This window comes from Talpa occidentalis, unplaced genomic scaffold (genome assembly GCF_014898055.3).
Source record: "Talpa occidentalis isolate TD23 unplaced genomic scaffold, MPIMG_talOcc4v2.1 talOcc4.13, whole genome shotgun sequence".
Taxonomy (NCBI): domain Eukaryota; kingdom Metazoa; phylum Chordata; class Mammalia; order Eulipotyphla; family Talpidae; genus Talpa; species Talpa occidentalis.
The window spans coordinates 76,507,863-76,524,324 of record NW_023601322.1 but is presented as its reverse complement, the minus strand read 5'-3'; the positions used below and the strand labels follow the sequence as shown (position 1 = coordinate 76,524,324).

Sequence of the window (16,462 nt, the reverse complement as noted above, 5' to 3'; positions counted from 1 at the left end):
GTATATATTTACCACTCATGCGCCCTCTCTTCATCTCTATTTCTCTCCCCCTCAACTTACCACTCTCTATTTTCTGTGCTCTCTCTCCATCTGTCTCTATTGCTGCCTTTCTTTTTCTCGCTCTATCCATCTCTCTCCTGCTCCCTCCCTCTGGATCTCCCCCCCTCATATCTGCTATTGCGCTCTTCCTTTCCTTTCTAAATCTTTCTCTTTTTCTATCTCTCATTCTCTCTCTCTCTCTTTTGCACTCTTCCTCAAGGAAGGGCGAGGGAGAAGGAAAGACGGAGGACTCACCTTCACCATCCAGTCACCAGTGTCCAACCTCTGCTTTCACCTCACTTTCTTCACGTGCTTCTATGGTTTTCCAGTTCTTACCTGTATCTGATCTCCATTTATTGTGTCTCCTGTCCTCCCCCCACCCTAGGCACACCCTGTCCTGTATGTAAATATGCTCTTCCATGAGATTCTAAGGAATCTTTTGAGATGGGCAGGCTGGTCAATAGTAACAGAAGACCAAGAGGAACCACGAGGAGATGTGCTTTGACTCATTCATTCAACAAATGTGTTTTCAGCACAAATCCAGTGCCAGGCACTATACTAGAGATACTGTCCCACGGCTCAAGAGGTAGCAGGGAGTCAAACAAAGGTCTTATTGACAAGGAGCTTACAGTCTACTGCAGGGAGAGACTAAGCAGAGGTAGGCCAGTAAGTGCCCACAGCCCAGGGGGAAATGAAAACTGCAGTAGGACCAGATGGTTTCACTTACTTGTGGACTAGAGTAAAAACCAAATGAAAGGTCAAGCAAAAGACAAAACTTGCAAGCCAACCTTTGATCTGTAGTAGACTGAAAAGCACAAGGAACTGGGGTGATGGAAGACTACAGCTGAGGGGAGAAAACAAGATACTGTATAAAAATAAATGACGCAAGGAAAACAAACAAACCTGCAGCAGGGTAAGGGACTGAGGAGCAGCAGGGATGCTGAGCTGATGAAGTTAGAGAAGTCCTGGCAATAAGGTGCCGCTTCAGCAGAGACCTGAAGGCCGTGCGGCCATGTAGGTACCTGGGAAGTGCATGCCCTGCACAGGCAAGCTTGAGGCAGGCAAGGGGTAGAAAGGCTGGAGGTCAGAAGTGGCAGGAGGCAGAGCACACAGGGAGAGCAACTTACCTTACAGACGTTCTCCTGACCAGCTTGCCACAATGATAGGGCCCCGGGGTGCTGAGGTACGAGGGGGATCCTTGACCTGTGCAGGAAAGCGTTTGTGCTGAAATCATTGTAGGTGAGTTAGAAATGAAGCTTTACTGTAGATGACAGGAGGCACTCGAGTGAGCACAGCCATGTTCAGAGGAGAATCTTGCCTCGGATCTCAAGGCTGCTGCTATAAGGGGCTCACGGACATGAATGTAAACGGGTTATGTTCAGTTTGCTCACCAAAATCACTGAGGCTTAACATCCTGTTGGTGAAGTGAGAGAGTTTTACAACTAGTGGTGCCAGTCTTGAACTGATAGGGTTTGAGGCACTTTGCTTTGGAATATGCTTTTTTTTTTAAAGAGTTACTGATAGAGAAAGGGAGGGGCTACAGCTTGCTGCTAAATTCCTGTAGCCTCACAGACCTTAAACTTTTAGCCACCAATCAGATATTTATAATTCACAGATTCAAATTTTGTTTAGGGTGTTCTGTTTAGATGACTGAAGCCTTTCATTAATATTTGCAGAGAAGACTTTTCTTACCTTTTGTCTTTAGTAAGCAAACTTTATGGAAGGAAAAATTTTTGGGCAAAGTGAGTGAGTGTAGCTGTTGACAGTTTTTAAAGGGATTCTTTTCCTCTAATTTAGTCTTGGTGAGTAGCTCTGTTTACTTTTGAAAGACATAATAAAATTTACAACTCTTGAGAAATAATGTGTTCCTTCCCTCCTAGGAGTTTCTGGGTAATTTTCCTTTTATAATTGTCCTTCCTTCTGAGTATATAATGCAACTGCAAAGTAATTTGCCTTAGTGGGACAGCTGCAGTTTTTCTTTTATCAATACTTGACTATCAGATTCCAGCTAAACCACTTACTGATAATTTGCAGTCAGGCTAGAAGAATTCAAATAATGACTCAATTAGTAAGGGTGGCCAAAGTTAAAGGATTTCACTCCCAGAATCTGCGTAAGAAAGAAAAGATCACAATTATGAGGGGCCTTGTCCTAAAGAGCTATTTCAAAGTACAAAGAGTGACAGTCTTCCTACCCTTTCAACCATTTTTTTTTTCAAGATTTTTTTTTTTTAAAGATTTATTTATTTATACAAGAACCGGGATACAGACCAGATGGGAGGGACAGAGGATTCACCAGAGCAGGGAACAGAACAGGCAGACTGACGAAACACTGCTGAAGGGAGCGGTGGGCAGCAGCAGAGGTCTGGTGCCCTGTGGGACCCTCGCCGGTGGCGGCCGGGAATCGAACTGGTGCTGCAGAGGCTGCAGGCAGCTTTGCAACCCAGCGCTCAACCGCTGCGCCACCAGGGGAGGCCCTGAACCATTTTTTTTTTTAATCCCTAGTTCTTGAAACTAAGGGAAAGACAGGATACACATGAGTAATCAAACCAAAGAGCCAGAATCACTAAACCCAAGGAACTCTTTCAACCTAATTTTTCCTCTTGCAGAAAAGGAAATTCTCATTCTTCTTCCACTGGAATGCTATCAGGACAACACTCACCTGTAGGCGGCCTTTGTCAGCAGTTCCACTGAGATTTCTTAGCTGCAGAAGTATTCGAGGAGCAAGTGTTACCCAGTTGGTGGGGTATCATACCCACCACACCAAACTGTGGCCCTTAACAGCTGGAAAATAATTAACTTGACACAAGACAGTAACAAGAGAAAAAACATGAATATAGGGATGTGGGCAAATGAACAGAGTAACATTTATATACTTTTTAGACAACTCTTGACATACTGGTTTATACTCTAATTTACTAAAAGGCTGAAAAGTTTATTTTCATAATTCAATCATATCCAAAAATCCTTGCCTGGTGATAAAAATGTGTCCTTCCCTCCTGGTACAGGGACGGTGCCTATCACACAGGAAATTTATTTCCTACTTCGAGTGTGATGTATAAGGTCACAGAAAGTCCAGCTTCAGCCGTCTATGAAGCAATTTTAAATTAGAATTAAATACTGTTGACACAAGTATGTGTTCCACTTTGAAACATTTTGGGGTGGATTGCCCTGAACCCTGAGTGTTAAATTTCATTTTTTTTTTTTCATTTTTATGTTGTGCCATTTTGAAATATATTTAAATTACTTTAACTTGGCTTTTTTGGTGGTGGTATATTGCTACTTAGCTAGAACATAGTCTTTGTGAGTAAAGAAAGAAATGGATACCTCCAATGAATATTCATAAGTATTCCATGACACTTAACCTGTGTTTATTGGCCATTTTGCTTATTTAGGAGAGCCAGTATGTTTAGGCTTTTAATTTTTCTTTGTATGGCTAGAAGTCTACTCTTTTCCTTAAACTTGTTTTATCTTGATTCATTTATGAATGAAGTCTCAGCAAAACAAACAGCACTCCTCACAAATTAAAGCCAGTGTCTTCATGTGGACCTTACTGAACTCACCCCTGATTTTTTATGCCTAAAATATCATTTCCATGTTAAAAATAAAGACATCCCAAAATAATTACAGCAAAAAAATTGTGATTAAATTTTTGGTAATGTATTCATGGACGGGGAAATATATAGACGATTTATTCTTACCAGCTGGGTCCCTGGAACAGGAACAGCAACAAGATGTGTGCAACTGGGGGTGGATTTCTGTGTTTCTTGAGGTCATTAATCTCAGTTTCACTCACTCCAATACTTCTAATAATCAAAGTGGAGTTAAAATTAAATAATGCTTTAAATATAGGTTTACATTGGCTATTTAGTCAAGACTATTCAGTGGACTATCCATAAAGTCTAGCTCTGAAATTCTGCTCTTCTCCTGATAACAGAGGATAAGTCGGGGGCGGGAGGGAACTCAGGTTCTAAAGTCATTGACCTCTATAGGACCAAGATAATATTGTCAAAATGGAAGCTTACTAAGAATACTGCTTATGCCTCAAAGTGTGTTCACTGCATTTGTATCAGCCTGTGTTTCTAGCATTTGTGAGTAGTGGAAAACCTGTGCTTAGCTTCAGATTAAAAAAAAAAACTACAGATCCAAGTATACACTCTAGTGGAAACAATTTATGGCAGATTGTTCTTATTTATAGAAATGCAACTTTTGCTGAACAATACTCACGCTTAAGTCATTATGACTAGGGAGTTGGCAAAACTGGACACACTGTGGTTACTTTGTTCTGGCATAGGTGAACTGTTGACACAAGTATATGCCACATTTGGATATAGATATATGACCTCAGGGTCTTTCCCGGACAGCAGAACATTACCCATATGTTTCCTGGCAACAGAACAGTGTAAGTGAATTAATGCAGAGTTACAGTATACAACACTAACTTGAAAAATAACAGGGCCTTCCGTTTAATGAAATACTATATTTGCTAAATGAATTTGACCTTTCCACCTTTATGTGAACTTGCACCTCTTGTTTTCATTACCAGAGGTCAACAGAGAAGCTAATAAAATATTATTTCTCTACCTGTGGCACGGAAATTGGTCCTTCATAAAGCTTTTATAGCAGAACTCTTATGTGTAGTATAAGTAAGTACTTTATACTTATTCAAGTGAATAACAAAAAAAAGATACCTTAGATTTGTACAATATGATTCTTGGTTTATGCTTAGATTCTTTTCCTAGTCTACAATTAACTTAGTCCTTTAAAATTCTAGGAAATTAGTTTGGAGTATATATCAAATTATGACATGATTAACAGATTTTTGGACAAGAGGCAAGATACAGTTCAAAATAATGTTAGAAACAAACCATTTAGATGATTTCATTATATCTATGTAATAGTGCTTTTTAAAAAACTATAAGGATCATAATCCTATAGAAGGACAGTTAAAATGGACAAGGAACGTGAAAACTAAAGCAAGTCTTATAATGAGCAGGGGAAATATATCAGCTTATATACTTGCTTTCTAACTATAAAAATTGCAAATAAGCTTATAGGAATTCCACTTTTTTCTTAGATCATTCTCATAAGAAAAATTTTCTATTTCCAAGTAGTAGCAAATCTCAAAATGGTGTCTTACAATAGTTTCTGCACTTCCTGTGAAAACGTTGTGGCTTCAATTCAAAATAAAACTCCCCTGTGCAGTGTATTTCAGTCAGTCTGCCTGTTCAGTCTCTGGTAAATCCTCTTACCCCCCACACTTGTGGCCTATACCCCAGTTCTTGTATGCATAAAATAAATCTTTAAAAAATAAAATTAAGGAAACAATTTTATGAAAGATTCTTACAGATTTAAAACTAGTCTAGAAAGACTAGCAGAAAATGTTATTACCTTATAATTTTTAAATTTCCCTTTATACAGAGCAGTTAATATAGATGACTTGGTGAGCACCATGAATGAAACCTTTTTTAGCTCTTATTTTTGTGATACTGGATTCTCAGACTGAGTATGTGCATCTGAAGTTCTAAATAAGTTAATGTATTAGGCTGCTTAAAATCTCATAATGCCCTTGGCCTATTGATCTGCCTCTATTTTCCACACACAAGTCAGTCACATCAAATTACATTTACAGTGATAATTGTGACTTATCACAATTGGTATGAAATGATGAATAATAAGGATGTCTTTTCAGTGAATCATTGAAGGAAACTTAAATCTTTTATCAGTGTGGTCAAGAACATCCTAAATTAATGACTAAGTAAAACATTTTTAATCATTCATCCCTGCAGCCTGGTATTTTTGACTCAAAGCCCAAAGAGATTTCTTACTGCTATAATGCCAGGCTTAAGGACCTTTGGTCTATGAATTCCTATGTTTAGGTTAACCTAATGCAGTCATATATCCACTCAAAATCACCTTTCAGGAAGTCCAAGAATTCAAGTGACATAGCTTGCTGTTTTATTTTTTTTTTTTTAAAGATGTGCTTATTTATTCAAACAAACACTGGGTACAGTCAGAAGCGCGGGAGGGTGACAGAATTCACCAGAGCCAGAGCAGGGAGCAGAACAGGCAGAAGGACCGAAGTACACTGCTGAGGGGAGCAGCGGGCGGCAGGAATAGCTTGCTGTTTTTTAACATAATTAGACTTAATGGGTTGTTACAGGTCAGCAAGGGAAAGCTCAACCACTTTTTACAAGGGGTTCCCATTCAAATTTAAAGAAAGAATCAGCAGCAATAGCAACAGAAAATATTGAGTATCAGCTAAAACTATAGAATAAAAGGACTGCATAAAATAAGAACTGCTATAATAGAAAAAATATATGTGCAAGTAGATACATTAGTAAAATTGATATTGAACAACTACTTGAATGTCATTTTTATAAGGCTACGTTCATATTTATGAAATTAATTGAAACTTGCTTTCCAAATTATATCCCATGGGAAACTTTCCTTGGGATGTGGTCTGCATGTACGAGAAATGCAGAAGTAAACAAAGCAAATATTCTTTCGGTAGGACCTCTCAGGTCCTTTCAGACCCTTCGTATTAAATCGCGAAAGTGATGATGCTATTTTTTTTCCCCTTTCCTTTAACCAAAGGTCACTTTTGCAGAGCATTTAGCTAGTATTTGGTGTAATATACTTTGGGAAAGTGCACAGAATTTTAATTATATCCACAAGTCTTAATATTTGGAAGAAAACCGCTTATAATTATAATCTCATGAGTACCAAACATTTCAATAGTGAATTGAAATATACACAGAAGGCAGAAAACTACACAATAAAGGCAGCACCCGTAACTCTAGTTCCCTGTTATAGCACCGCCCACATTTCCAGCCAACTTATTAGTAGTAAAAGGCGAAAGATTTATGCCATCTGAAGAGAAACCAGAGTATCCAACTTATTAGTAGTGACAGCAGTAGTGACCCTGATGCTGGCTCACCCTGGATTAGGGGGGCGGGGCGGCACACAACTCTGACCATTAGAAATCAAGCAACAGTGAAAGTAGTGTACATGATTCAGGTTCACTGGCTGCAGTGATGCCCGCAGGGGAGTTGAATGCCCCAGATACAAGGTCTGTTACTCTGGCTGTTCCCAAGACCCCTCTACCTACCACAGTGTCCACCACCTCAATGAACTGGGTGATGTTACCCAAACTGCAGTGACAACGGCAGAGGCCTTAAAAACATAAGTAGTGATAACACCTCACCCACACCCCCAGCAGAGAAAGCAAGGGGGGGGAGGTGTGCGTGGGGGGCAAGCTGCCAATTCTCAAAGCTAGACAGGATTCAGTTAAGAGATATAAAGAATGTTTTCTAGTAGGTGGTGCTATAGAACACAAAAGTCCTCTAGTTACCAACCAGCTGAATTATTAGGATCAAATATAAACAAAGCTGTACTGAAATAAGAAAGGCATTTGCTACTTCCAAATTATTAATCAAAACAATATTTCAAAAATCAAAGTCACTGATGATTACGATCTGTTAAGAGAATTCAAAATAGCTGGATAGGTGTCTAGAAACTCCGTGAGCTATAAGAAAACAAGGTTCTCTGAACTCAGGAATGAATGAATAGATTGAATACTTTACCAAAGAGATTAAAAGCCTTTTTTAAAAAAAGCCAAACAAATTCTGGAATTGAAGGACTCAGTAAAGTGATATAGAAAGCACTGGAGGTAGAACAGACTGTATGGAAGATAGAATTAGATCAAAGACTGGAATCTTAAATGATTCAGGTAGAATAAAGAAAATATTTTTTAAATGAAGAAACTAGGAGAAATGCTGTTTTTCCTAACAGTCATGTATAATGAAAATGGATACTGCAGAAGTAGAAGAGAGGGAAAAGCAACTGAGACCCCATTTAAAGAAATAATAGCTTAGAAATTCATAAACATGGGGAATGAACATGATATACACAATGCACCAAGCTATCAGAACACCTATTTATCTCAATGGAAACAAGCCTTCTCTGAGACATGTTATATTAAAAATGTCCAAAGTCAATGGTAAAGGCAGCCTAAGGGGACAAAAAAAGTAACTTACAGATTTTTCATTTATGATGGCTTTCCCTGACAAAATCTGAGGGAGCTCACACTAGACTCATCTTACAAGAAATATTGCAAACAGTTATTTTATCTGGAAGAAAAGGCAAAAGTGCACAAAAATGATGAGTAATATGGTAAACAGAATCAGATCATTTCAATTCTATTTCATAATAAGGTGTTAAACACCCAATCATGGCATACAGGTTATAAGGAGGGGGGCATTTAAAATAACTATAGTTACACTTCAATTTGCTAATGACCTCAATATAAAAAGGGGTTACTTTTGGGCCTCCCCTGGTGGCACAGCAGTTGAGCGCTGGGTTGCGAGGCTGCCCGCAGCCTCTGCAGCGCCAGTTCGATCCCTGGCCACCAGGGAGGGTCCCACAAAAAAAAAAGGGGGGTTACTTTTGACAACAAAAGTGGAAAAGGGTAGAACCTGCACAGGCAAATGAAGCTTAGATGCTACCAGCAGAAAAGGACATTAACTAGAAGAGGTTTTATGCAAATCCAGACACCAGAAACACAGATCCAGAGCAGACACAAAACAAAAAGAGGAAACTGGACTCTACCCACAACTCTTCAAACTGAGATATGTTTAAGCCTCAGACTCACTCCCTGCACCCTCTCACCAGGGTAAACTAAGAAACAAAACTAAACAACTACACCCTAGTGCCCAACCACACACACATCTACGAACAAGACAACACATAACTCATGCCCAAGATCCAAAGAAGTTCTGAACACAGGAATGAAAAGCAAAATGAGATTAACAGAAATTTGGGGACAAATATAAAGGATACAGAAATAGAGGATCTAATAAAGACATTAAAACCATGTTAGCAATGCTAAATAAGGTACTGGAAGGTCATTCAAAGGCAGACAGGTGAAAAAATCTTAGAAAGGAAATCTAGGAACAAAGAGTTCTTTACCCAATATACTGAAAATATTTAAAGAAACATCATGAAATGAGACACTTTAAAATGGTGGCATTTTAAATAGAATTAAACCGGCAGAAGAATTTCAGAAATAGACTCGGGTGTACAAATGACCCATTAAGGGGGAAAAATGCTACAGAAATACAAAGTATCGTAAGAGACTACTATGAACAGGTATTTTAAAACATCTGGTATCTTTGGAGGGGAAAGTGGATAAATTCTTAGAATCCTGTACCTGTTCAAGATTGAATCATTAAAAATTAGAAAGCCTGAAAAGACTGCTAACGAGATTGAAGTCCAGGTCCAGATGACCTGGTGTGTTCTAGCCAACATGATACTTCTCTCAAAGTCCTCCAGAAAACGGAACAGGAGGAAACTGCCTAACTCATTTTATGAAGCCAACATTACCTCAGTAAGATACTGAATAGCATGCTAATATATCTAATGAACATAGATGTAGAAATCCTCAGCAAATTGTCAGCAAAGTGAATACAGCAATATGCTGATCAAATGGGATTTATTCTAGGGATGCAGAGAGAGTACAGTATACACAAATCTATCAACCGGACACCTACCCCACATTGACAAAGGATTAAAATCATGTGGATAGTGAAATCAAGAATAGCCCTTTGATAAGAGTCCAAATTAATTATTTATTAAAACAACTCTCATGAGGGCCTCCCCTGTGGCGCAGCGGTTGAGCTCTGGGTTGTGAAGCTGCCCGCAGCCTCTGCAGCGCCGATTAGATCCCTGGCCGCCGGGTGAGGGTCCCACATGGCGCACAGACCTTTCCTGCCGCCCGCTGCTCCCCTCAGCAGTGTACTTCGGTCCTCCTGCCTGCTCTGCTCCCCGCTCTGGTGAATTCTCTCACCCTCCTGTGCTTGTATAAATAAATAAATAAATCTTTTAAAAAAAAAACCTTTCAATGCAATACATAATGAAACATAGTTCAACATGTGCATAGTGAACAACTCAATTTCCAGTTGGCTGGAATGCTCATCGCTTGGTGAGACAGCAGTTATCTAACCTAGAAGGAAAGCAGTGGTTAGAAGCAAAGCATACTTAAGATTTTTCACTGTGAACTGGTAAATATTTAGTTTAATTCAAGTTGGAATAAGTTAAAAGTAGCTGTATAACACTCTCTATACTATTTTACATCAAAATTTTATTAAAACAAACAAAAAGCTCACATTTCTCTAATATGATAACAGAAGGGTCTGATCCATTTTCAACATAAAATTGTTGGACTAGATTGTATTTAATTTGAAAAGAATATTCAATCACTGTCATTCCAAAGAGTTCCCTCTGGTAGGTGGATGACATTTCTTTGGAATGACAGTTATACCTTGATAGTCTCTTTTCACTCCTGCAACACCCTGTGATTCATGGGCTGAGCACTGTCAGGATTATAGTGCTTATTAATTGCTTCTTAATGCAAAGCACCTTTTTAAATCTTTCATCATTCTGGTGCTCAGTGTGTACTTTGATGTAGAAAGTAGTTTTATGGTTATTTTCACAGTAACAAGACATATTCAGTTCTCTGTTGATTAGTCACAAGCAATCTTCCTGATTTTGCCACACACATTTCCTAGATTTGCTATAATCACATACAAGCATATTCAGTAAGGAGATGAAATCTTTTTAACTATACAACCAAATGATGAATTCATTCATATGCACAAAAAATTCCTCAAATGTCTGACCTCTAGGAATAAATACAATTTCAAATACTATGTGTTAAAATAAGACAGGCAAACTATTTTAAAAGACCCTCAAACACTGACCAAAACACGAATCTTAAAAAACAAATCTTTTTAAGATTTGTTAAGTTTGCTTGTTTCACACTCGCTTTATTAAAAATTTGAAAGATGTAACTGCCAAACATATACATAAATGAATAGGAATGCTGTGCTAATAATTTCCAGTAGAAGTCATCACTTAGTTTCCTTATGAGGTCCACTCTCCACTGTGAATGCTACTTCACTTTTGTTAAAGTACTTTGGAATAATTCATTTATTCCCGAAGACAAATTATCCAAATCAATAGAGCTAACCTTGTTAAAGATAGGCACTTACCACTGCAGATGAAATCAGGTTCTGTAAGACTTACATAGGCTTAAAAAAAAAAAAAAAAAGACATTTGCCAGTGACAATTTTCTCTTAATTTAGGAATTCCTATTTCTTAACAGAGGCCAGCTGGAAATGAGGAAAGCATTACAGAGCCTTCCTTAGCTGTTGGCCTGGAGAATACATATTCGCTCCAAAGTATATATCTTTGGCACAGTCAATAAGGAAGGAATCTCGCGTAATCTCTTTGCTGGCCAAGTGTGAAAATTATTTTTTTTTTTTTTTAATAGAGGCATGTTTTTATTTATTTATTTGTTTGTTTGTTTGTTTTGTTTATACATGCACTGGGTACAGTCAGAAGCGCGGGAGGGTGAGAGAATTCACCAGAGCCAGAGTAGGGAGCAGACCAGGCAGAAGGACTGAAGTACACTGCTGAGGGGAGCAGCGGGCGGCAGGAGAGGTCTGCGCGCCATGTGGGACCCTCCTCCGGTGGCCGGGGAGCAGCCGGGGATCGAACCGGCGCCACAGAGGCCGCGGGCAGCTTCGCAACCCAGCGCTCTACCGCTGCGCCACCTGGGAGGCCCCAAGTGTGAAAATTATTATTTTAAATCCTTAAATACATTTTTTTAGGGAATTTAAAAGTAGATCAGTGTTAATGTAGTTATGTTTGTTATCCAACAAAACTCTAAAATACTCAGATACTTTACAGTGCTTTTTTGAACTATTGCACAGGATAACAGTTCCATTAACTCACTGAAAAAAATAGTTAAGTAAATTTGTAGACCTAGGTTAAATAAACAATAATGTCTCAATTGGTTCCCTAAAATCCCTGAAATTAAAATATTCAGACTAACAAGTACCTAACTAGCACCAAGCACTATTGCTGTGACTATTCTTAAATCCCCCCAAAGAGATAAAAGCTAATCTTTGATCAGTAATTTTAAAGTTGGCATTTTACCATGGAATCCCAATACCTAAAACTCAATATGGAAGTCATTATTTTAATGGTATTTTCAAAATATGATTGAAGTGTAATCTCGAGTTGCCAATTTGGGAGCTATTTCAAGAAGCGTTACAAAATTTAATTTTTACAAAGGAATTGTTAAAACCCAATGTCACATCACAGGCATAGCTGTTCATGCAAGTTAAATAAAGAAAACCAGCATCAACACTGACTCCTTCCCTGACATCAAGAGTGTTAAGACATCAAAATTAGTAACCAGAATAGTTCTACTGAATTCCAATACCCATGAGCCAGAGAAATACAAGAACCAGAGGTCATTGGAAATAATGTGTATCTTCTCTAAATAGGAGAGTAGTTAAGACATATTTGTGAGTATCCCACTTATAAAATATCCTTAGTTGTAATTAAGTTGTCCAGAAGTACACAGGTTACTCCTCACATAAGACAACAATGTTCTTTGGTGAATTTAACAGAGACATGGTATTAACAGGTGATACCATGAGCAATGAATGGCAATTTCTACACAAATTATGATTCTCAGTGACAATGTTATACTTTGGAAGAACAAATCCAAGTGGTACTACAGACTAGTCTTGAGAATCCCTTAAAATCATGATTGTCTGTTCTCCTCCCTCATTTTGACACTTTATAAATAATGAAGCTCAGTATTTATTGGTACCTATATGGTTTTTTTTTTTTTAATTAAACAGTTCGCTCATGTCAATATACTACAGGACAAGTCTGCCATCATTAATTAAAATTTAGTCAATACTTACTCAGCATAGAAACTTTGGGGAACACTACGCATAGATTATTTTTAAAAGATGCAGATTCTTAACATTAAAATAAATCATAAAGGGAATATTTCAATACAAAATAATGAAATTTTAGCAAGTATTTTTTATGTGGCATGTGAATTGCTGAAAACTTATTTAGATCATAACAGTAAATACCTCCTTATCCTCAGTTCCTTAAAAGCATCAGATTGGACTTGAAAAACATGAATAATTACATCAAGACACCATTATTTAACAGCACGCACTCATTGCTCTTGAACATAGTGAAATCGGTAAAATGTCTCAAGATAAATGCCTTACCTTGAACACCTTCTGTAAGTTATTCATATATTTTTCAAAGTAGTAAACTAAGATCTTAGCAGTACTGTCTATTAATGCCATACATAAAGATAAGTGAGATGTGAAATTTTCATGGTCAGTTTCTTCCTATATTTTCCTTTTGGGGTACTACCTCACTACTCCCATCTCTTTCAGTGGAAGAAGTTTCTACACCTTGGCTCATCCATATCTTGAGATGGACTTCATAGACATTTAGAGTTCATTTCATCCCTTTGTTTCTACAATAATGCAACAATAAGAATTGTTTAGGTTTTTTCAGTGTGTTTTCCCCTACTTGTTTTTTTATTTCTCCCTATTTGTTTGCATTTAGGCCAATCCATAAAGTTGCTGAATTATGGCATCTTAGCAAAATATACCAGTACTGGCCACCTGCCTATCCACAGCTGCTCTCTTAGTAAATGTAATTTTACTAGAGTTCACACTAACATCTCTCACCATACACTACCCCCAACTTGGACAATACTTATACTTTACTTTCAGTTTATTTTGATGAAAAATTTTTAGGTAAAATAAAGTCCGTCACCTCTTAGCATAAGACCAACAGAAAGGAAATAAACTTGAAAGTTTTAGCTCCTAAACTATAATGTATATTTCATTTTAAAAGAGGTTAGGGCCTTATTGTTGAATTGCTAATATTTACATGGTTCTCATTTACTGAACGATTTCTCAAATATTTTAGTAGTCCCACTGCTTAAATTATTTAAAGAGTTTCTCTTATTATGGCTAGTGTTTGATATGCAAGCTACAGTGTAGCCACAACTTAATAAAGGCTTAGACATTATCACTAATGTCCTAGGGCAAGAAAGGATTTAGTAATTGTAAGTGAAATCTAAGGCGACAGCATCTAAAGGTATTTATGTGTACCCAAAATGTAAATTTTTGCAGGGAGATTAAAATGATGTCTCTCAGTAAGTCAATAAAGCAAATAACACTTTCAGAAACTGGGTTTTTTGTTTTTTGGTTTTTTTTTTTTTTTTTTGGTGGGAGAGAAAGTAACAAACATCGCTTTCCTTGTGCCTTATTAATGCCGTCAAAATAGCTGTTTAATTCTAAAGTCATGAGAAAATTTTCTAAGCTATTTAAGTTTGCCCTAAAGATCACCACTTCCTTTTTACTCTAGTAAACCTGAGACATTAAGATCCTGTTTCCTGTTCCGAATGAAAGGCTTCTTGGTCATGGAATTGATTCATGAAGTGCCTGTTTCAAAGTTCCTTCAGGGCAATATTAAACTGTTTGGGAAACAGAAAATTTGTCAGACAATACAAGTCTCTCCTTAATAAACACTCTAATGGGGGCTTTTTCTTTGTTAGAGAAATATCAGTGGCAAGTTATCCAGAGCACCCTGTGTTTCTTTACCAGTTGCTAGCAAATTGCTGTTGGCATTTCAGCCTACTGGCCTTTAGTCAAAGCCCGTAGTGCTGACTTGTTTCAACGATATTTCAAATTTACTTGGTATGTTTGTGAAGAACAGGATTTAAATATAATGGAGGGAAGGGCAGAAAGACTGGGAGGGAAGGAGTAGAGACACCCTTGAAACTGATACTGTGTAGAAACAGCGGAAACAGCATTGTATGTGTAATCCAAAAACTTTTTGAGGTTTCTCTCTCCTTATGGAGCAAGTCTTTGTTACCTTCCCCATGGATCCTTCCCTTATCATGCCCATTTGAACTGCAAAACTCTCACCCCAAATTTTCCCAGTCCTTCTTCCCAGGTTAATTTTTGTCCAAACATTGGCTACGTTACGATAAATCTTGCTTCTTTGTTTTCTCGCTTCCCTCCACTAGAATATCAACTACTCATTGGAAGTACATATTTCTGTCTACTTTGTCAATCACATGCCAGTATCCAGAGCAGTGTTTGGCATGTTGCAGGCTTAATAGTAAATATTTCTTGAAAGAGTGAATGAAATAATTTCTGTAAGTCTCATGCTTTCCATTTGTAAAGTTATTAGGGTTATGAGGAAGATTAGCCCAGACATTCGGTATAAAAAGTTATTCGGTATGAAGTTTTACGGTTATGAGGAAGATTAGCCAAGGTATTTGGTATAAAAACTCCTTAGATACAGCCTAGAATATAGGGCCTCTCCTGGTGGCGCAGGCGGTTGAGCGCAGTGCTGTGCCTCTGCAGCGCCGCTTCTATCCCAGCCGACTGGCGAGGGTCCCACATGGCTAGCAGACCTCTCCTGTCGCGCCCGCTGCTCCCCTCAGCAGTGTATTTCGTCAGTCTGCTGTTCTGTTCCCCTCTCTGTCTCTGGTGAATCCTCTCAACCTCCCCCGCATCTGGCCTGTACCCCAGTTCTTGTATAGAAATAAATAAATCTTAAAAAAAAAAAAGCCTAGAATATATTAATCATGTGGCCATTGTTGTTTATCACTAATACATTGCTCAGTGGATAGGGTAGCTCTATGTTCCAGTTCACCCAGAACTGTCCCCTGCCTGCCTGTAGCATGGGTTTATTATTAGCAACTATTTTCAAAAGTGCTCCAATTTGGATGTTATATGATCACTCTAATGATAAATCTCATGTGTGAATTATTCTTAGGGTGAAAGAGTTTATCTCATACCACATAACCTGAGTTAAAACAATAAGCCCATCTAATTTATTAAGATTTACCTTAATCATAAAATGCAAGGATTATGAGTTAATTTGGCTGATGAGGGAACACAAAAATTTCTGATTACATAAAAAGGAGTATTAGCATGCATGAAACATCAAGTAATACGTAGGTTTGCAAACCGATTCAGAACATGAGGGTGAAAACTCCATTACTGCACTATTTAAAAATCCTGAGACTACATTTCTTACCTGTAAAAATCTGACCAAAATGTTTCACTTGTTTGACCTCTGTTTTCTGATCTTTGTAGAAGGGACAATAGGTGGCACCTGTGGGCTTCAGGTGAGATACTAACATAAATATGTATCATAGTACATATGAGAAACACTAAATAAGAGCTAACTACTGTTAATATTGTACAGAGTTAAAGTTTTCAAGACTAGTTTTGTTGCTTTCTTTTGATCCTAAAGTAGCCAACAGTGGTTCTACAGTGCAACTGATTATTTCAAATAATTAACAATTGGCTAACAGTGAAATCGACCAGCTTCCATAGTGTTTAGCAACACATTTGTGACTCCATCTAGTTTATGCCAGCGTTATTATTTTTTATATATATATTTTAAAAGATTTATTTATTTATACAAGAACCAGGGTACAGGCCAGATGTGCAGGAGGGTGAGAGGATTCACCAGAGAGAGAGCGGGGAACAGAACAGGAAGACTGATGAAA

The 16,462-nt window shown here is 37.9% G+C and overlaps 1 protein-coding gene and 2 long non-coding RNA genes across 8 annotated transcripts in view; 1 reads left to right on the top strand and 2 right to left on the bottom strand.

Annotated features, from left to right (window-relative positions):
• The window catches only part of ADAMTS19 (ADAM metallopeptidase with thrombospondin type 1 motif 19), a 294,164-nt gene that overhangs the window by 270,682 nt on the left and 7,020 nt on the right, over positions 1-16,462 (top strand). The gene's annotated exons all lie outside the window — the stretch shown is intronic.
• Positions 1,041-2,836, bottom strand: LOC119243512 (uncharacterized). The gene is made up of 3 exons (XR_005124733.1): positions 2,699-2,836; positions 2,061-2,146; positions 1,041-1,242 (listed from the first exon to the last, which is right to left on the bottom strand). It is a non-coding gene; the product is annotated as an uncharacterized LOC119243512 (long non-coding RNA).
• On the bottom strand, positions 3,015-16,088 carry LOC119243511 (uncharacterized). 2 transcript variants are annotated; one of them, XR_005124732.1, is made up of 4 exons: positions 15,985-16,088; positions 4,264-4,422; positions 3,738-3,842; positions 3,015-3,125 (listed from the first exon to the last, which is right to left on the bottom strand). It is a non-coding gene; the product is annotated as an uncharacterized LOC119243511 (long non-coding RNA). The 2 variants fall into 2 exon arrangements; XR_005124731.2 differs by lacking the exon at positions 15,985-16,088 and adding an exon at positions 11,088-11,166.